Below are 5,632 nucleotides of genomic sequence, written 5' to 3' on the forward strand. Positions count from 1 at the left end.
AAATGAGGAGGCCAAAAAAATGGAGCCTTGAAAATCCTCTGACAACCAATTTTGACACTTTCTGGAGGTATGACAAGGAGCTGAATCCTACTGACATACAAATGGCCTACCAGCTGCAATCCTCTCCTACCAGATTTCAAGAGTATCCAGCATCTTTACATAGCTGTCCGAATTTCACCTGAAGTTCAGTTCAAAGAAGTGGGGCAGCATGATGTTATCCTTACTGGATGATGTCATCACTTTTTAGAGGAACTTGATTTCCATGATATCCATGCCACATCTTACAGCCTTTACAGTGTTCACAGAGCAGTGAGCAGCAGTCATGGTGTCGCCATTTTGATACCTAGCGAGATACTCAGTACTGCTGGTTATGGGTCTTCCAGAACGTTCGTCAATATCGACCGTTTTTTGACCATCTTGGAAACGTCTGAACCACTCGTAACTTGTGTGCAGCTCATACTCTCTATTCCATCCACTTTCTGCAACTTTGCGTCGGCGTCTGAGCAAGTATCGTCATGAGAACTTTTTCTGTCAAGGTCAATGTGACGATTACACGCAGTCATGGTGTCGCCATTTTAATACCCAGTTAACTATGGCTTTTGTTCTATGTCAGCTTACAGTTTCTCAACTACAACTTCAATTTTTATGCTTTCCAGCGTTGTTGGCTGTTCTCTAGTACATCTACATCAAGCTGTTCCTGAAGAATGGGGGACATACAAGATCGTCAATCGTATCGTCAACTCTTTTCTGAAAACCCATACAAAGATTAACCTTGAACTCTGCTGTACTAAGATGTAACGTTCCAGCTCACTTGAAATGAACGTATGTAGCGTCTGATCGTAGCATTAACCATAACAGAGAAAGTTGAGCAGAGAATCTGCATCAAATTTTGCCAAAAGCTTGGCGATAACTGCTCTGAGGCCTACACAAATTATTCAAAAACTTTTCATCGTTCTCGACACGATTATGAGATCTTGTGCAAATTAAACCTGAGTGCCTTCTTGGACAGCTGAAAGCAGTTTTTGGTACAAACTAGGCAGACACGCATCTCATACCCAAATCTTCAGTGATAATGGACTGAACCGCAACTAATCTGCACATCCTCGGATATGTCACGGATAGTGATTCGACGATTTCCCCTGACAGCTGTACGCACATCAGCGATGTTTTTTCTCAGTTCCTCTGGTCGCGGGTCTTCCAGAACGTTCGTCAATATCGACATTTTTTTTACCATCTCAGAAACGTTTGAACCACTCGTACACTTGTGTGCGGCTCATACTCTCCTTTCCATACGGTTTCTGCAACTTTGTGTCGGCCTCTGAGCAGGTATCGTCATGAGAACTTTCTCTGTCATGGTCAATGTGACGATTACGTTACATACCTTCTTTCCAAGAACTGTTTTAAACAGCAGAAGTAAGCTAGAACGTTAAAAACTCATGCGTATGCACAGCAGAGTTCATGGTCAATTTTTGTCAAGGGCTTTACTCTACGTCCTTTAGCTTCGTTACTTTGGCAACAGTCCGAATAATTATCGATCAGACCTCGTGTATATATATGTGGGGGAGTGTATGCATACATGCATACATACATACGTGTGTGCGTGAGTACGAGTGTGTGTGGACATATAAATATGTCTGTTGTTTTTACTGGTTTCAGCCAAAGTGTGTGACCATTCTGGAGTACCACCTCTAGTGTGACTAGTGACTGTTTTACACTTCCTGTCTTCCTTCGTCATATGTGTTTGCTGGTAGTTCAGATAAAAATTTTCTCCAATGATTTTTTAAGAAATTTATATTTGGACTTCGCAAATCTCTGAAGTTATTTGGCAGAGTGTAGAAATGTTGTGGGCCGCCTTTGAACCCTAAAATGTTATAGCATTGCATCTTTAATTAAGATTAAGAGGATGGGATCTTTGGTGAAATGCTGCGGTGTCCAGCTAGACTCCCCGCCAGAATCTTCAATATATACCACTGTATATCTTCGCGTCTTTCCTCTAGGGAATAGCCCCTCAGTTCTTATAATTTTTACCAGTAACTAATCTGTCGCATCGAGTCATTATTCCTTGTTAGTTACGCAGGACAGCCTCGAATTCCACAGTTAGTTTGACGTTCTTTGGCGACTGCTGTTGGGAACAGTAATCTAGGCAGCTGAAAAGAAATGTTCTCTGTAGGTGTAGCATAATATCCTTTTTCCTCGTTCTGAATGATCTCAGAATCTAACCAACCACTCATCTGCAAAATGTTGCCAGCTTAGAAATATTTGCATACAATGGTGTGATTCTGAAGTCACGCCTCTTCTGTGACACTGGGTTGCACTAACGCCTGTTCCTGCATATTTCGACTGCAATCTATTTGTGAGCCAATAGTAGAGTGCTCGAAATTTTTAAACATTGAATTCCATGTTATCTTCATCAACCCACTCGTATATACTGTATTTAGCTCTTTCTGAAGTTTTAAGGTGTCATTACCTGAAATATAGACAAATACCACAAAACGAACACAAAGAGAGATGAGCCGGAAATATACAACTAAATTTCAATTTCTTCTATATACAAATGGAATGGAATAACTTCTGCACAACAACGGTTAAATAAAGAGATTACATTCATTGAAAATGTTCAACCGCTCCTTCATATGAAGACAACCAATTTCAGATTATGTAAATATTTTACAATTTTCAATAAACATATAGTCTATTTACTTTCCAAAAAATATCGGTAATTACCTCCCCTGTTTCTAATAATGATAATCACTACTTATCTCCCCTAATATTCGTTTACCTTCGGATTCATATACAAAATATCTGTTCTACTCAATACGGAATGAAAACTTATTATACTTGCTTGAAACTATCACTACCTACTTAATCATGATTAGCATAAGCGAAACTGGTCGACTATTTAAATAATTTATTTCATAAGAATGTGTGTGTATATGTGTGTGTGCGTGTGCGCGCGCATGCGTGTACGTATGTCTAAAAAATGAGTAAAGTAATATCGCCTGTGGATGTCGAACACAGATACAAGGCGACAAACATCGACCGTGTGACACGTAGACACACATAGAAACACACGGACACATACATAGACTGATATATAGACAGAAATACAAGCGCATGGACACACACATATATCTGTCTGTGTATGCATATATATATATACACACACACACATATGTATGTGTATATATATGTACATATTTATGTATATATACATATACATATATATATGGATAGATAGATATAGATATATACACATGTACGTATGTGTGTGTGTGCTTCTATATATATATACACACACACGTACATATGTGTATATATATATATATATATATATATACATATATACATACACACAAACACACACACACGTACATATGTACCCACACACACACAATTTCGCGCAGTATCATCAGAGGTCAGTTAGATTATTTGCATAAACAAATTTTTACAATATTTATAGTAACATAACTCATATTTAAAAGGAAAATATATATATATAGATACATAAAACAAAACTAAAAACCCTGCTGGAAGAAACAATAAAAATAAAATAAAGGAGGAAAATAAACTAGATTAAAGCAAATTCAGTAATATCGGCTATATTTAGAATGTTATATCGATTTACACCAGAAAGAATTAAAGAAAAGAGGTTGGAAAAAAATGTCATCTTTATCAAAACAGTTGAAGTTTTAAGAGAAATAAAAAATCAACCTCTCGAATAAAGGACCCTAACGGTTAACATTAAAGAAAAGCTATTATGATTCTAATATTAGTCATAGATAGGTTTGAGTAAGAGGTTATTGTGTCCACGTGATAAAATTTACAAATGAAGGATATATTTAATACTTTGTGTACCCAGTGAAACAGGGGTGGCTGTGTGCAAGGTAGTTAATATCTCTCCGCATGGTTTCGGTTTCAGTCGCATTGCGTGGCATGTTGGACAAGTGCCTTCTTTAGTCACGGGCCGACCAGTATTCAGTAAGAAACAAATCACCAACGATCCATATGTGGTTACATTTATATATATATATATATATATATATATATATATATGAAGAATAATAATAAATGGAGCAAAACGCATATAAACAATAAGTTCCTCTAATTCCTACATATGTTTCAAACTATATGTGCACTCTACTCCAAAGAAGTAAGAGGTGCTGGAATTGTTCAAAATATTCATCGTCAGGGAACCAACATACAGAAGCAATACAAATGCGAAATCGTCAAGGTTTTTTTAAACGGAGATAATATTAATATATACATTCCCAATGTTCAACAAGATTTTCAAATACCTCGTTGGTAGAAATCACCCGATTTCCACTCAAAAAATTGATCCAACCAAGCTCTCAATTCTGCATCAGTATTGAACGAAACCCCGCGCATAGCATTTGAAAGAGATCGAAAGAGGTGGAAATCCGTTGGTACTAAGTCAGGAGAGTACGGCGTGTGTGGCAGCACTTCCAAGTCATGCGTTTCAATGGCTTCCTTGGTCATATTGGCGATATGAGGGCAGGCGTTGTCGTGCAGCAGAAGAACTCCATGCTGTCTTCCCGCCACCGTTTAACAACCGCTGTTAGTGTGGTTAACTCCCTGTAACTTAGCAGTTCGACAGAAAGATATCAATAGAATAAGTATATACACATACATACATAAATACCCACACACATATACGTATTTGTAACTTGGCATAATCTAATTGGCTGTGTACAGGATGATGTTCCTTGTTATTAGGGACTATGTGATCTTTGGGAAAAAATTTAAGTTTGTTCATCGTTTGCAAAATGTATTTGAAAATACATTTCGCAAAACTGTGGCTGACATTAGAATCATAAAAAATATTCAAACAATATTAACTCTAAGACTTTTTACGTGACATTTGACTCTCATTCCATCCAATTCTATAGTTGTCTTGATAACTATAGCTTTTCTTCACACATATATTTTCTTCTTGGGCAAATCAATACATCACAATCTAAATATAGTCAATATGACTGACAATGTTTGCTCTTATCTTATTTATTATAGTTTTTAATATTCCTTCAAACGGTATCATATCTTTTTTTATTTATATTTGTAGTGTTTCAATATGACTGATATTACTATAAATATTGCGAATCAGTTTCTTTGAATACTCAGAACTCTGCTGATAATGCGGCCCCATGAGAGGAAAACGGATAGCTAGTTGTAAGGTCAGAATAACTTAATACACACACAGAGAAAAATTATATATATATATATATATATATATATATATGTTGTATTTGAAATTGAAGTTTAAGTAGGAGACTTTAAGGTGAGTAATCAAACCTTATGAGATTGTCCCTTGTAGTGTGCCTGCAGAGCATGTTCCAGTGTACTGGAAGCTTCCGTGTAAACCATTTGGAAAAGGCCTGTTCAACTCGAAGCACATTGCAGGCCGCTTTAATCACAGAATGTTTTTGACAGCCGCTTGTATACTTTATCAACTAATAGTCAAATAATGAAATTACAGAATCATGAACTTTTCATACTTTTCATTTGTTTAAAATTATAAAAGTGTAGGTCATTGCTTTACTGCCACTTATAAATTTCAATTTTATTTTGAAACAAATGTTTTACACAAACAATTTTATTTTGAAATTTAACATAA

This window comes from Octopus bimaculoides, chromosome 5 (assembly GCF_001194135.2).
Source record: "Octopus bimaculoides isolate UCB-OBI-ISO-001 chromosome 5, ASM119413v2, whole genome shotgun sequence".
Taxonomy (NCBI): Eukaryota; Metazoa; Mollusca; class Cephalopoda; order Octopoda; family Octopodidae; genus Octopus; species Octopus bimaculoides.